The sequence below is a fragment of the Rhipicephalus microplus genome, chromosome 10 (genome assembly GCF_043290135.1).
Source record: "Rhipicephalus microplus isolate Deutch F79 chromosome 10, USDA_Rmic, whole genome shotgun sequence".
Lineage (NCBI taxonomy): Eukaryota > Metazoa > Arthropoda > Arachnida > Ixodida > Ixodidae > Rhipicephalus > Rhipicephalus microplus.
Window position 1 is genome coordinate 57,846,253 of NC_134709.1, and position 16,860 is coordinate 57,863,112.

General features: G+C 47.5%; 1 pseudogene; it reads right to left on the reverse strand.

Moving 5' to 3' along the window:
- Positions 1-1,456: 1,456 nt before the first annotated feature.
- On the reverse strand, positions 1,457-12,246 carry LOC142774261 (uncharacterized; annotated as a pseudogene).
- Positions 12,247-16,860: the final 4,614 nt, after the last annotated feature.

Consider the following 16,860-nt stretch of genomic DNA (forward strand, 5'->3'; position numbering starts at 1 on the left):
CTTTACCTAGAGTCCAGAAAAATCAAATGCAAAAGAAAAAAAAAGATAAAAACCTCGCCGTTCTCTCTTTGGAATCTTTTCCACTTTGTCTTTGAGGATGTCAAATAAATTTTCATCAAATCCGAAGCCGGCCTTCAGATTTTTCAGATAGGAGTAGAGTGTGCGAGGGTGTGGTAGAGGCAGAAAATTATTCTCGTGAAGAAATGTATAAACTGCTGTGGATTTGATTTTCAGCAGTAAACAATCGTAAAGCCATTCCTTTTTATACCTGCAATAAATAAAATGCAATTTTTGTGGTCACGATTCTGCTACAGCTCAAGCAAACAGCACCATCAAAGTAAAACAAAATATTGCGTTTTGTCCCACGGCTTCACTTAGTAGTTTCTGTCAATATCCAGAAAGCAAACGAATGCGCACCGAACATCGCACTTCACATAAAATTGCACACACACACAAACTTTACAAACCGGATCTTACCGTGCTGCTTTCGCAGACTTCATATTTGCTTTCATGATGCACTGGTCTATAATGAGCTTCTCGCGGTCTGAAAGCTTGTGAATATCTGCATACACTCCATTCTTTCTATTCGCGTGCGCCTCCGCTTTTGTGAGTTTCCGCTGACATGACTGAAGCTGTTGCTTCACGCTGCGAAGTTGGGCCTTCACTCTCTGTAGCTCCGACGCTGAACAAACGGTGACCTCTGTTTGACACTCTGCATCAGCGTAGCCATTGCGATTCTCAGTTCTCACAACATCTGCAAAGAGTGAGAAAGGGCAATATTTATAAGGGAAGGAACCAATTTGGTTAGCGTAGTGAGCGAATTTTGTTAGCGTGGTGAGCGGGTAGGATACTTGCAAACTTTGTGCCAGACTTACCTTCGATTTCTTTGTCGGCTGCACTGGAGACGTCTGCATTCGCGACTGTCGCATCACAATCCGGAGAAAGCTCTCGCGGCCTTTTTAGAGGTGGGCCCTTCGTTGCACGCGAACGCTGCTTTGGTTTCGAGAGGTAGGAAGGCAAACCTTCAAAAATCCTTGGTACGGCGTCTTCCACCAGTCTCGGTCGTTCTCGGGGCAGCGAAACGATGTCTCCGTTCACAGTGCACACGTCCGCACGTACAATGTCACTGGCGTCGAAATGTTTTTCACACACGCGAGCGTACTTTGATTCGAACGAAAATCCGGCAGTCTCCTGTCGCGGGATCGCACGTTTCCACCTGACGCGTTGTTCTGCGTTGGCTGGTAAACAGAACAGGGAAACTTTTTCGACGGTGCCCTTGTATCCAGAATGACAGCCCGGCACGCAGCAGGTGTTGGGCATCGCTGTCAACACGATGCGACCGCGAAAAGCTAAAAAGGGGGGCGATCAGCACGACCACCACAACTCCGCGCCAACAGTCCGCTAATGGCGGCCAACAGAGCAGCCGGCCGGGCCGGCTTCCTCGTCCCCCGTCTAGCTACGCCAGCGCCGCGGCGCGGAAAGTGCGGGCGGTATATGAAGCTCTCCCATTGAGTGACGCGGGAGTTTCATGACCAGAAAAATATTGAAGGACCATGCTAGTTCTCTCACAGACCGCCAGAATGTGATGACAAGGAAGCCCCATCTTGGAAAACGTGGTGCAGGTGCATGTCCATGTTTGTGTTGAAACCTCGTGCCATGTGCCACAAGAACTTGAAACAGCATAAACAGTTGCCTCTATTTGTTGTAATTCTGGTGGTGCTTGTCTAGCCTTGGCCGCTTCTTTGTGATTACAGAGGAGGCATAGGGGGTTAACTCCTTGGCACATCTTGCTTCGACATCACCTGACGCTTCGTACGAGTAGAGCGTGCACGTCTTCATTACACATGCACGATGTCTTGCTTCCTGCGTGAGTGCACGTGATAGCTGGAGTATACCTCTCAGTGCCTCATGCAATTTGTCGGATGCTGATAAACATATGTTTTTATCTTTGCATTGTACGATTCAACTCTGTTCGTAGTGTTGTTACCTGCAGTGAACTGCTTGTCGCACAGGTGTCTTGCCCACATGTTGGTAATGTCTGCCCACTTTTTCTGGAAGTAGGCACATGCTTCCGCATTGGCATGTCTCAGAAAGTCAGTTTGGGCATCCTCAAACTTCTCAGGAGTTGGTGCACAAACCATTTCCCCAAAGCTGCAGATGAGCCTTTCTCGTTCTTCGGTGGAGTGTGCCATTCGCCCAGCAGCTGCCTTAAAAGCTTTCATCACGTGAAATCGGCACAGCTGCACAGCAGGCTTTGAGTTATATGTCTCCCGTATTGCTGCAATCTCAGTGAAGTCTTTGTCAACGATGACAACATTGGTTTCTGATGTCTTTGCATTTTCCTTGACAAAAGTTTCCAGCAGCTTACTAACGACATGCTGTTGCTCAGATGCAACAAAAGCATATGCCACTACATGGCTGCTGCCCGCACCATCCTCGACCATGAAAACAAACAGGGGCATTCTATGCTTGTTCTGTAGGTTGCGTCCAGAAAAAGAACCTCTGGATATCCTTCAAACATTCTGTGCATTTGGCGTGTTTGTACATACAGAAGTTGAAGCTCCTGGCTTTCGTCGGTAATGGGTATGACAATTGCCTGCTCTTTTTCACAGAGGTCACTGATCATCTGCAGCAGCTTTTCTGTGTCATTTCCTCTGTTGTTGTTGGTCCTCATGGTGTGCACATCCTTTGCAATGATCACTTTTCCTGTAAGACTAGTGAAACAAAAGAGTACAGGGCTTAGTAACATCTACAGCCGAGATGCAAGAACAATCTTACCTGTCTCCTTCTTTAGCTTCTGTATAATGCGCGTGGGTCGCACCTTCATTTCTATGAGGGGCTGAACAAGCTTGGCCTCGTCGTTGTGTACGAGACGATATCATGGGTCGAACAACTGCTTTATTGCCTATAGTGACGAGTTTAAGTAGGCCAGGCGGGTGACGTCACGCTTACGTAGGAGCGACAGCTTGCGCTCGCTATCGCGGCCGTGCCAACTTGGTTACATCTTCCTTTCCTTGGGGCAATATAGGTCGCTCTGGCATGAGGTACCGACGAGGCTCGCGACGTTCCCGAGTGCTTCTCCGTGATAGTGGCGGCTCTGGAACGGGACCAGGGTTACCAGATGGTGCGAGCCTCAAACCGCCAAATTGGACTCCGAGGTAGCCCAAACATAGCCAAACGCGAAAATTTGAAGTAGCCCAAAAATAGCCAAAATCAGCAAATGTATGCGTGAATACGTCGTATTGCGTAATATTTTTTTTGCTATTCAATCCACAATGATTGAGCGATGGCTGCAGAATCTAGACAAAAGTTTATTGTCACTTAATAACAAACAAATGAATGGAATCACAAAGAAATATAGAAGCATATTTACAAAAAGTAGAAATAGGTAGGGTTTACAAAAAAGTAGATATATACAAAAACTCATGAAATAGAAAATACAACAAAAGAGATGAAAGTGGAGAAGCGAAATAACTTAAACATGATAACTTAAACACTTGATTTGGATGCCGAGGCACTGCTCGGCCCATACAAAACGGTGGAGTTAAAACGCGACAAAAATTCTCTTCCCGGTTTGAAATCTTTGCAGCAGCCAGCGTTCCTCCCCAGACCAAATTTTACATGGAGCAGCGCTTCTAAGGTCTCGTTAGACATCCTGTTTCGAATGTCAGTTTTAGTAAGCGAGACCTGGCTGAACACTCGTTCAACAGCAGCGTTTGACACTGGTAGTGACAGCAAAGAGAGCGCCAGCTTTGACATCAGTGGAAACATCGAGTTCCCGGCAACATTTTTTGCATTGTGTACGGTTACCCAGAATTCGGTTATGGAGTGGGTACCCTCTGCCAGATCGTCGACTCTGGTTTGGAGTAGGTGATACTCGGATTCCATTGTTGAAATACAACTTGGCTCTACAAAAGCATTGAATGAACGATGCACGAAATCGAAAGAGTATTTCTTAATGCTCTTTGGCTCGAGAAGCTTGAGGTCACTGAGAAGCTTCATGTTCGCGGGAAGCCGCTTGAGCACACTCCGTATAGATGCTATCACAAACTTGCGGCACCTTTCCAACAAACAAACTTTTTCACCTTCGCTGAGTGAAGACTTCTCAAAACTGTCGAGAGAAATAACGCCCAAGCTGCATGCCCTCACATGCAATATGTGCTGCTCCCACTCCGCATTGTCAGGTTCTGCATAGCCAGGCATAACAACTCTTGTCATTAAAGCTTTAACAAAAGAAATCAATTCTTCATTGAGTCTCACAGGGTCCGGGGCCTCGCACTGAAAGAGCTTATTCATTCGCTCGAATTCATCGATTATTGGGCTTAGAAAACGGAGAAAAAGTAAATTTTGCTCATCAGCGTACATTTCGCTGAGTGATCTTGCTGCGTAGCAGCGTTCCTTACTTTTCATCTCATCAAAGTGAGATCGCAGGGCAGCCCACTGATTCAAGACTGATCTCAAGGCAGGCGCAATGCTAAGCCATCTCGTGGCACAAACGCCTATGAGCTTATTCGGGACATCGCCCGAAGTAATGGCGGCGTATGTTACTCTATATTCTTGCTGCCTTTTCGGTGAATGGGCGAACCAGTTGAAGGTTTCGCGTACTAGGTAGTCAATGTGCGTGGGAAGTACATCTATTGCCTCACTACTGGCAAGCTGTAAAGAATGGCACACACACTTCACAAGAACAAGCTGCGCATTTTCTGCCTTCATTTTTGTGTAAAGGCTGTTGTGCTGCCCACACATGACACTCGCTCCATCTGTCCCGATACCCACACAACATTTGATGTTCAGTTTGCAAGCATCTAACAGCGCCTTCAACTCAGAAAATAGCCCTTCCGCGGATGCATCGGTCACTGGCACCAAGCCGAGAAAGGCTGTAAGAAAATCCCTTTTGCTGCGAGAAAAAAAGCGCGCCACGACGGCTAGCTCCTTCGTGCACGAGACGTCCGTGCTCTCATCCACAATCAATGAATATTGTGCAGCAGTCATGTCCTTCAAGAGCTCTTCTCTAAATGTTGGCCCCAGTACCTTTGTCACTAGCGCAGCGCACTTCGTTCTCCCCAAGGTGACGGCCGACGCCAACACCGAATCGCTGAAGCACCCACTGATCACGGGCGTCAAGTGGTCCGCCATCAGGAAGCTTCCGTGAACAGCCAAATGAGCAGCCAAGCGCAGCTCTGCTACCTTGAGGTCGTCAGAAGAACTGGAACATGGCTCCCTGGGTCTTCTGTCCACAAACGATGCCAGAGGCCCCGCTGCTGGACCAGCGGAACGCTTCATGTTGTTTGCATGCTTGACCCTAGTGGAGTGCAGCTTTAGGTCTTGAACGTGGGGCCGCAATTCCACCTTGCATGCTCGGCAATAGGCCATATCGCCTGAATTGGATGGCGATAGCCAGTCTGCACGTTCAGAAACAAACAAAAAATAGTACTGTACTCACTGCACATATGCATATGCCTCAAATTTCAATTTTGCGTATGAATGGAACGTTTTTTTTTCTAAACAGGGCATTAAATTACATACAAAAGCATTCTGACACAATTTGTGCCGAGGATAGAAAATATATTACCTTTGAAGTCCGGCTCCTTCTCCCATTCCTTTTTGTAGTTGCGCGCGTACTTGGCCCACTTGCCCATCCTGGAGCTCGTCTCTTCAAGCTCAGAGCCTCAGACCCGAGACGCACTGCTAGCACTCGGCAAGAAGCGTGAATTTATACCTCCAAATACAATGATCGAAGAGTGATCAGACGTGTAACGACACGAAGAGCTGTAGTCAACAAGCCCCGCATTCAGTGGTGTATCCAAGGAAGCGGGGGGGGGGGGGGGGGGTCCGTTCGCCCCCTCAGAGCCTCAGACCCGAAGCGCAATGAAATTTAAGTGGACGAAATGACAAACTGCTACCGGCAGGGTCACTGAACCTGCAACCTTCGGATGGGTGCTCCCCACGTGTCATAGCTTTCACAATCATGTACCCCCTTCCCCTTTTCGGGAGACTTGAAAATATGCGCCAATGACTGACCAAGTGCCACCCCCCCCCCCCCCCCTCGACGTTTTTTTTAAATCTGTTCTCCGCCTCATAATCCTGCAGCAGCGGTTCCTGCGAGTCTTGTGCACGATTTCTTAGTACTTGTACAGTGTGATGTCTGAGGGTCACATTCCGGGTTGTCGCAAATTGTTGGGGTATTTGAAGAACGTCTTTCCACTCCTGTCATAACACGTGCAATGTCAGACGGACACCCTCCGATTCAGTAAAAACTGTAAATGCTCGCGTATTCAACAAAGCATTTCATAAGAAGCACAGGTGTGCATTCTACTTAGAGGCACTTCCTCTGCTATCTTGGATTTTGGTCTCGGACTGAGCAAGAGGGCCCCCTCCACATCTTTCTTATTATCTTTCACTGTGTGGTGCGGGGAAGGGGAGGGGGTGCTTGCTCGGCATTTTACGGTAGTAGAAGTCAAGAAAGTCTAGAGAAAACGTAGCCATCAACACGGTTTCAAACTGAAGACACTTGAAGCCCTTTCTTGGGCTACGTACTCCAGGTGCAGGGATCGTTCAACACATTGGAATGTTTTGATGGCGGGATACGCATGTAAGCCTTGGCGTTCTTTGTATAGAGCTTTTTAACAGAGACAACCATCACCACCTTTCTTAGCTTTTGCACGGGAGTACAAAAGCTGACGTCGCGCCACGGTACTGCATTTTTGGGGGGTCACGCATGTTAACAGCCAAAAGGGGCTTATGGCGGCGGCCAGGGGGCCGTCGTTGACAAGGTGCATTAGAGTTCCTAGGGAGTTTTAGTGCCGGAGACCCCCAGACGCTCGCGTACGCATGCTCCTGCTTTCCTTTGTATTCTCCGTGGTTGCAGCTGCTGGGGGTTCCCGGCGGCTGGAGGTACAAACGAACGCAAGAGCGTGCGTGCGTAAGCTGTTTGGGGTCCCCGATACTAAAATTATGTACAGTTTGTAGCTTTTTGGAATTTTTGCCTAGTCGAGAGCAATGTAGCCCAAAAATAGCCACATAGCCAAACAGAAAAATTCGACGCTAACTCGAACAAAAAGTAGCCCAATTTGGCTATTAATAGCCCAATCTGGTAACCCTGAACGGGACCCGAGCCTGGCAAGCCTGAGGAAGGTGTTGTGGTAGTGTCGGGGCATGGTAGCTCTGGAACCTCCCGGAGATGTTCCTGTGTGCGTCGCATTTCTCGGCCATCTTCTGTTTTTACCAGTACGGAGCGTGGAGCTCCCGCTGATCCCAGCACAACGACCGGGGACCACGTCCGTGTGTGCGTGTCGTACAACGAGGCCCTCTGACCCGGTGAGAGGGCGCGCAGGTCCCGAGCACCTCGATTGTAGTAGACCTTCTGCTTGTGGCGAATCTCCTGGAGACGGGAGTGCACCTTCCTGTTGGGCAATGGTGCCGGCTTCAGGTGGCAGGAGGGAACCGGGAGCAGTGTTCTCGTCTGTCGACCCATCAGCCTCTGCACAGGTGACATCAGAATAGCATCACGTGGAGTATTGCGCAACTCAAGCAGAGCTAAATGGAAGTCTGGGCTGTTATACGAACACTTCTTCAGCAGCGTTTTCGCTTCTTGAACTGCCCTTTCGGCCATGCCATTTGCGCGAGGGTGATAAGGGCTTGACGTCACGTGGGTGACTCCTAGTTCATGCAGAAATTCACGGAACTCTTGGCTACAAAAAGGGGGCCCGTTGCCACTACAGAGCTTCACTGGTAAGCCGTGGACAGAGAAAACTTTCGCGCACCACTCCTTCGAGTGCCGGGCTGTTGTGTATCGAAACTCCTTTATTTCAAAATAAAAAGAGTAGAAGTCTACAATTAAGGCAAACTCTTTACCACCGTGATGGAATAAGTCCATGCCAACCATTTCCCATGGCAGACTGGGGACATCATGCGACAGTAGAGGCATCTTAGTGTTTTGGTTTTGGTGAGCCTGGCAAACTTTGCATGATGCTGCAACCTGGCCAATGTCACTCGCCATGGATGGCCAAAACATGACACTCCTAGCCCGAATTTTCATCTTTTCCGCCCCCGAGTGGGCCAGATGAAGAAGCCGAAGGATTTCAGTTCTCTTAGCGCTTGGTACGGTTACCTTGTTGCTGCGAAAGACGAGGCCATCTTGTGTATGCATCTCTTCTCGATACGCCCAAAATGGCCTGGCACATGCTGGGACGTCCTCTTTGTTTTCCGGCCAGTTAGTCTCTGCATAGGATCGGATGGTCGACAGAGCAGGATCCTTGGCGGTTGCCACACGTAGTTCCTCGAGGCGACGCTCAGAAGCTGGAACAAGGGCAATGACGTTAACATTGAAGCGCTCGGTTTCTTCCGTCAATAACGCCTTGCTTGGAAAACGAGAGAGCGCATCAGCCAAAAACAGCTCTTTTCCTGGCTTGTACAGTAGATTAATGGCGTATCGCTGCAATGTCAGTCGCATTCGTTGCAGTCTAAGTGGGCACTGGTGAAGTGGTTTACTGAAAATTGGCACCAACGGACGATGGTCGGTTTCCACCGTAACCTCAGATTGGCCGAAAATATAGTCGTGAAATTTCTCGCAGCCATGCACAATCGCCAGAGCTTCCTTTTCAATCTGCGCGTACCGCGTCTGAGCATCGCTGAGCGATCTAGACGAGAAAGCGATAGGGCGGCCGTCTTGTATCAGAACGGCGCCAACGCCCATGTGGCTGGCGTCAACAGAGAGGGTGACTGGCTTTTTCGGATCGAAGTAAGCAAGCACTGGCGCTGTTACTAAGGCTTGGCGCAGCTCATTGAAGCTGCATTGCTCTTTTTCTGTCCAGACCCAGGCAATCTCTTTGCGCAGCAATGTTCTAAGTGGTGCGGTGAGTACAGACATTCGAGGAATGAAGTGCTGCACGTAATTCATCGTTCCGAGGAAGACTTTCAATTCCTTACTGTTACTTGGCGCTGGCATGTCCAAAATGGCTTGGACGCAATCTGGTCCCAGGCTCAGTCCTTGCGTGGTGAAAACGTGTCCCAAGTACCAGCACGGATTCCGAAAAAGTTACTCATGTGAAACCCAACTTCTTTATTTTACTAATGACATAGCATCGGCTTTAGATCGCGGCTCACTTGTGCATTGCATTTTTCTTGACTTTCAAAAAGCTTTCGATAAAGTACCTCACCAATTACTCCTCCTGAAAATTAGTACCTTAAACATTGACCCGAACATTCTTAAATGGATTGAATGCTTTCTGACTAATCGCACTCAGTTTGTAACAACTAATGGCTATAACTCACCTCTTTCTAAAGTAACATCCGGCGTACCCCAAGGTTCCGTATTAGGCCCTTTACTCTTTCTTATATATATTAATGATCTCCCAGACAGCATTAACTCCGCTATAAGGTTATTTGCAGATGATTGTGTAATTTACCGCGAAATAAACAATGAATATGATAACCAATTTCTACAGTCAGACCTTGACACTGTCTCAACCTGGTGCAATAAATGGCTTATGACTCTCAACTCTAACAAATCTAAATGCATGTCAATAACCCGGCGATCTATTTCTCCCCCCTGTACCTACAGAATTAACGCCGTTCCCCTCCAGCATGTCTCTTCATATAAGTACCTCGGCGTTTACATTACCAACAATCTATCTTGGCACACGCATGTTACCTACATTTGTAATAACGCTAACCGAACGCTAGGATACTTACGCCGCAACTTTTCTCGCGCTCCGCTGTCCCTCAAAATTCTATTATACCGATCACTAATTCGCCCAAAGCTTGAGTACGCGTCCGCTATATGGGATCCCGTGCAGCAAAATTTAATTAACGCGTTAGAATCTGTTCAGAACCGCTCAGTTCGGTTTATTTGTTCTAATTATTCCCGTTCTGCTAGCATATCAGAAATGAAATCTAACCTTGACCTACCCAATTTAACTGTCCGGAGGAAACTGGCGCGACTGCATTTTTTTCATGAGATATTTTTTCACAATCCATCAATGAAGCGAGACCTCATTTCACAACCGTCATACCACTCATCGCGCATTGATCATCAGCATAAGGTTGCCATTCCGTTTTGCCGCACCAAATTATTTTCAGCAGCCTTCTTACTTCTTACAGCCTTCTTATTGGAACCACCTTCCCTCTTCCGTTGTATCAATAACAGACCCTTTGTTATTCAAGACTGTAATTTCTCACCAATGCTTGTAACTATACGCAGTTTTCATTATCTATCTTTGTCTTGTATGTGCTTGAATTCTTATACATTTTTAGTTGACTTATGTTGCCTTCCTGATTTGCGCATCTGATACTTGTTTCTTTATTTTGTCTTTTTTTCTTGTGTGTTATATATGTTGTACCCACCCCCTCTGTAATGCCCTACGGGCCCTGAGGGTATTCTAATAAATAAATAAGTAGCGAACTTGCTCCTGCAAAAAGACACATTTCTGTGAGTTCAGACAGAGGTTGTGCTCACGGCAGCGTGCAAGCACCCCGGTCAAGTTGTTGTCATGTTCTTCTTTCGTTGTGCCCCAGACTAATATGTCGTCCATTACAACCGCTACTCCAGACAGGCCCTCCAAGAGGCGGTGCATGGCTGCTTGAAATATTTCCGGGGCGGAAGCAATTCCAAAAGGCATGCGGATAAACTGATAGCGCCCGTAGGGCGTGCTCATTGTGCACAATCTGGAGCTGCTGTCAGAAAGTTTTATTTGCCAGAACCCGGATGTTGCGTCCAAGGTAGAAAAATATTTAGCTCCAGCTAGTCGTTGCGCGACCTCTTCTAGAACAGGCATAGGGTAGTGTTCACGCAGAATAGCCTTGTTAAGCTCCGTTGGGTCGAGACAAATTCTTACTTTATCACCTTTAACTACGGCTACCATATAGCTTGACCATTCTGTTGGTTCGGTTACCTTGGTTATGACGTTGTGCTCCTCCATGCGTAGAAGTTCGGTCTTTACTTTTTCTTCAATGGCGACCGGAACCCTTTTGGCTGGCACAACAACACCGACGGCGCCGGGTTTGAGCTTCATTTCGTACTCAAAATTCTTCAGCTGTCCCAATCCTGTGAAAACATCGGTCAAGGGCTGAGCCGCCGGGTAGAGTTGCTGCGTCTCGACGCTATCAACGCGATAAATCAAGCCAAGGCTTTCTGCTGCTGCTCCGCTGAGGGTCACCAACACGTTTTGCTCTATGACGAAGAAGGTTTCATCGTGCTGTTTATCATTCACGGATAGCGACAACTTTACTTTAAACTGCGCAGTCGTTTTGTGGCCGAAAAAACTCGTTAACGTGGCTCGGCAGGCTTCACGAGTCTTTCTCGGAAGCGACAAAACATCTTCCTTTGAAATCACACAACAGTTTGCCCCAGTATCAAGTTTGCAGACCATCGGACGGTTTTCAATGGAAACTGTCGCGGTCCACTGGTAGCTAGCGAGTGCGTTCACGGTTAAAGCTTCCAGAAAAAAATCTGACCTTTCGTCAACATGTAGCTCTCGTATTTCCCTGCGCTTTGCATCTTCGCTGTGCAAGAAGGATGACTGCGAGCATGCTTCGGCGAAATGATTCAATCCTCCGCATTTCTTGCACGCTTTTCCTGTTGCTGGGCAGCGGCTGCCGCGGTGAACTTTGTAGCCACATTAGTTACAAGGCTTTGTTACTCTGGCCAACGCATCTACGGCTGCAGTTTCAGCGCCTTCAGTGGTGCCACGTATCTGTCGAAACTGCTCCTCGCCTTGCTCTTGGATGCGACAGATTTCGACTACTCTTTGGTAAGAGGGGTTTTCAGAAATTAACTTCTTTTGCAGTCCCTTGTCCCGGATACCGAGTATGATGCGGCTACGAAGCATGCGCTCTTCTAAGTCTCCAAAATCGCAGTGTTGGGCTAGCGTTCGCAATTCGACAAGCCAGTCATTGAAACTTTCGTCCTCTTTTTGGTCTCGGGAGCCGAAGCAAAACTCGTGGTAAGTGAGGTTCTTCGCGGGCTGGTAGAAGTCTTCAAATTTTTTTAATTATAAGGGTTACATCGGTTGTGTCCTCTCCTGGCTCAAACTTGAACGAAGCGAACACTTTTCTAGCCTCTTCCCCAATGGTCACTAAAAGCGTCGCCGCCTGCACTTCTTTTGGTTGCTTGTTCAGCTGAGTTGCCGTGGAAAACAGTTCAAACTCACTTTTCCAGGTCTTCCACCCAAGCCAAGCGTCTCGCGATGTGTCGAGGGGCTTCGGAGGCGGCAGGAGCGTTGTCGGCAATGCAGGCGGTGTCGTCATGCTGGCTGTTTTCCGCTGCCACCATGTGTACGAGACGATATCATGGGTCGAACAACTGCTTTATTGCCTATAGTGACGAGTTTAAGTAGGCCAGGCGGGTGACGTCACACTTACGTAGAAGCCACAGCTTGCGCTCGCTATCGCGGCCGTGCCAACTCGGTTACAGTCGTCATTTAGGCGTCTGCACCCCAGGTAGGAGGCAAACATGTCATCGGTAGTCTCATGATTGTGATCCAGTACAGTGCACGTGATCTCCAGCTCTTGGCTTCCACGCCAGGCAGCAAACACAATTTTAGCTGGACAATCACTTTTTATTGTTCTGGAAAAAAACAAAACAAATAGCAATAGCCAAATTGTTTCACTGAACAAAGGTTGTAAACAAGTTTGCTTTCCAATCAGTTCTCCAAGTTGCTGTTCTAATCAGAGCTCTTACCTCTGGTTTGGCCGCACTCCTGTGACCCTTGTCCTGAAGTTGCCGCCATGCTTGCACGTAAACGTGGTGTTGGCGAATTTCAATTTTTCGTGCAACTTAACCGCTCCGGACGTCAAGTGGGCATTCACGACATCTAAAGACTTGGTGGTCTTTTTCACGTAGACTGAGTTAGTTTCCAGCTGCAACTTCGGAGAGCCCTTTCGAACTCTTTGTACGATGCAAACGGTGCTCCAGGTTTGATCTCCATCTCGAGACACGTTTCGCATGCCCGACAAAGAGCCTGCTGAAACGCACGCGCCTGTGAGCCACAACACACGACCGGCTAGCTCGGCTCGGCTCTGAAGGAGGCCAACAACCGGCTACATTGAAACACGTGATAAAATGGCTTTTTTATTCGTTCGGTAGATGGCGCTACACGTCGTAGTGCACATAGCCATGTCCGGCGGCGGCGCGATACGTAGTGTACATAGCGTCATTCTAAGAAGTATCGTGCTACAGTGTGGCATCGTGTGCTACGGGTAATTAATACTAGAATGCAAATATACATGATGTCAAGCTTGTTGCGTGAAATTACACCTCATTATATGTGTTGTGCGCATCATTTCAGAAGGCTGATGTGCACACGTAAAAGTAATGTGTGACATTCTCACACGACTGCGAAAAAGTGATGTGTTGATTATGATTATGCACTTGTCGCATTGAGAAGCTGACTTGCAAGTAAAAAACACTAAACAAAGAAAAGCTAAAAGGGAAAAAGTCAGGATGATTATGGTCGTTATGGCGGCTGCAGCAGTAGTGAAGGCCAGGGCACTCCAGCACTGCGCCAGCCAGTAGATGATCAAGTGTGCTTGCAATACGTTCAGTAGCCGAACGCAAGCTGCTCACTTCATCGACAACCTCCAGATGATGCTGCTAGACAAAATCATGTATCATGTAATCAGATCCAAAACAACACGAAAACTTGTCACTCTGTTTGTGGGGCAGAGGGACTCGTTCTGGCAGCTAGACTTAGCTGCCAGTTGCTGCATTCGCAGCATGGGACAAAGGCTACCCTAGCCCATGTCGGTCTTGTCAATTGCGCACCGACGTCGACCGCTGGTGCACCCTGAATGCCCGCAGGAGCCCTGAAGACACCTAGTAGTCGCGATTTTCATATCCTCCCGTCCCAGCCTCAGGTCCAGCATGATCCCGGCCGACTCCGTTGCCCAAGTACCTCGATAGGTCATGGTGATAAACGATACCGTTGGATAAGATGACGCCCCCGTAGCCGATGTGATATGAATTAGCATATCGGGGATGAGGCACTTCCTTCTTTTCATTTCATGCGCTTCCGACAAGTCCACCATTGTACCCACCACCTAGACATCCAAGACCACGCACTGACCATCTCTGGATAACACAAGGTCTGGAATGTTAGTTCCCTGAGAGGTCCGGTAGTGTGGCTCCTCTCTCACATGCAATTCCTTCTCTTTTAGCCTCTTTGCCAGGTACCGAAGTATGCAGTCGTGTCTTTTAATTCTTTGGTGGTGGGTTCGATGGCACTTTTGCAGCACATGTCCCAACGATTCATCCGCATCACAACCGGCCTGGCACTACAGTCAAGTGAGGTTGGAGATGGCGGCGATGTGGAACCTGATGAGGTCGACATACTCTCTTCCTCTTACAAAGGTAGTGCCCTCCCCGATCCAAGCCGTCGATCTCTTTGCCTCCGTACAACGAGTCAGTGGTCTGCCGTCGAAGCTTCGGTGAAGAATTCTTGTCCAATACTTGCGCGACGTTGCAGAGCTGTCGGTGATGTCTCCTCTTAATACAGCCAAGCCCTCCGCCTGTCTGATCTCACGTCTGATGAAGTCTTTACCAGCCGCCACCGTGCTTGGTAGTGGTCACTAAGTATTAATGAGTTCAGACGACGCAACCTCAAGGTCGGAACAACCGTCCTTAGACACATGACACCAAGTCCGCCCTCCGGGACAGGGGCATAGTAGAAATCTAGTGTAACATCTTGGGGAAGGTTTAACCATTTCCGTACTGTCCCCCTGATCAGCGTATCCATATTCTTTAATAACTTTGACGAGACTGGCCCCAAGACCAATCGATGGATTAGTCTTGGTATCAGGTAGATCCGCAAGGCCACCATTCTTTGCTGCGGCTTCAGAGAAACCTTGGAAAGCCGCGACAACAGTAGTTTCAAATCTTCTCGTACTGTGTTTTTGCTTGCTGCCATACCGTCAAAGCGAGCTCTAAGACATTTCTATACCGAAGTGTGGGTGGTGACAGCAATAGGTTGTCCCCAATCAAGAACGTACAGGAAAGTCAACTTACATGTTCTACTTGTTCAAGTCAGATAGGCAGCAAAGCAGAGCATTTGTGAGTGATTTTGAGAAGAAAGTTGTTTGTGTATATGAAAAAAGCCAACCTTTTTTTTTTTTGCTGCTACAGCGAACAGGGACGCATTATGCTCCTGGGAGGGCTGAGCTCCAGGTTACCAAATCCAGGTTCTCATTTGAGTTCCGTGTTTTGCAGTGTTCGCACCTCTCAAGCAGGGCCTTTTCTGAAAGTCTGGTGTAAACCAGTAATAATGCCTTTGCCACGTATTTCGGTAGATTGTAGGTATGCCTCGGGTAGGACTCACCTTTTGCTTTTGCGGGATTGTGCCAAAACCATGGAACTTTCACCAGCTGGGCTCAGACTGTGGTCCGAGCATTCATCAATAGAGGTGACGTGACAGTATGGTGCCATTACAGCCTTTTGCGTCTTCCTTCTTCTGCACGTCGATGTAACCATACACCTTGGCCTTTTGTATGGCGGAAAATATCCGACAGTCTCCATCAGACAGCATAGTTGTGTAGCGCAGGCCATGGCGTTTAAGCGACTTCTAAAATAGAATGAGAGCCGCCTCCACTTCCATTTGCCCCGCTTTGCTGTATTTTTTTGGCATTTGTGGTTAGCCTTCCATTCATGATAGTGCTCGCTGCTAGGCGTTAGGCCTATCTCGCAGCCTAGGCAAAAGTTGGAAAGAACAATGTTGTCCAACACGTAGTTATTAAATAATTTGATAACTGTGCTGACGCCGATGTGGGAAGAAAGGGCTCCCGTCTTCCATGTGCCGTCGTAGCTAACAGCAATATTGCCCCGGTGGCTGAAGCACAAGTCAGCGTAAATTGTAACTTTTTCTGCACATTCGCTCATATTGGACTCAGCCGCTCACATTGCAGCGGCTGCCAATGTATTTTTCAAATGCCGCTTGAACGTCTTGTGGTGCATACCGGTGCGTGAGATGCCCATTGTTGTAAAAATTTATTTATTTTATTTGTTTATAAATACTGCAATCCCTACTAGGGATTTTCGCAGAGTGGGTTACATGAATTACATGAATGCTCAATGTGAAAACGAACAAATTTTCAAAACAGGAAGATAAAAACACATAAACAAAAGTACGCACAAAGCAACCCAAATATGCAAAAATTCTAACGTTTATGGGGACAGAGCTTAATTGGCATGCTATATTAAACATTGTTATTGAGGCTAGAAGAAAACAATGTTAAGGATGGCTGTAAAACTTCGGTGTTGGTTAGTTTGTTTCAGTCGTTTATAGTTCGTGGAAAGAATGAATATTTAAAGCAGTTGTTACGGGTTGCATCGGGTGTTATTGTGCGAGTTGTGGAGTTGCATATCCGGACGAAAGTGAAAGAACTTCAGAAATGTCTATCTTGTAATGTCCCTTTATTAGTTGATATAGAAATTTTAGTCTAGATAAGCGGTTTCTTTCGGTTAGTGTTGGTAGATTAGCTTGAGTTGAAAGTTCCGTAATTGAAGTGCACCTGAAGCTGTTATAAATAAAACGTATGGCCTTTTTTTGTACTCTTTCTAGCTTGTTTATATTAGTTTTGGTAAAAGGGTCCCATATAATGAAAGCATAATCCAGAGTCGGTATAACTATTGTTTTATAAGCCAGAAGGCGGGCGGAGGGGGTTGAGAGTTTCAATGCTCTTCTGAGGAAGAACAGTTTACGCATTGCAGTGTTAGTTACTGTATTAATGTGTTTCGTCCAATTCAGGTCATCTGTGATCCATAAGCCAAGATACTTGTAATGTGGGGCTTGGGAAAGTTTAGTATGGGTAGTAGAGTACTCGTATTCTAAAGGATTCTTTTTATTAGTTATTTGCATAAACACTTTTTTC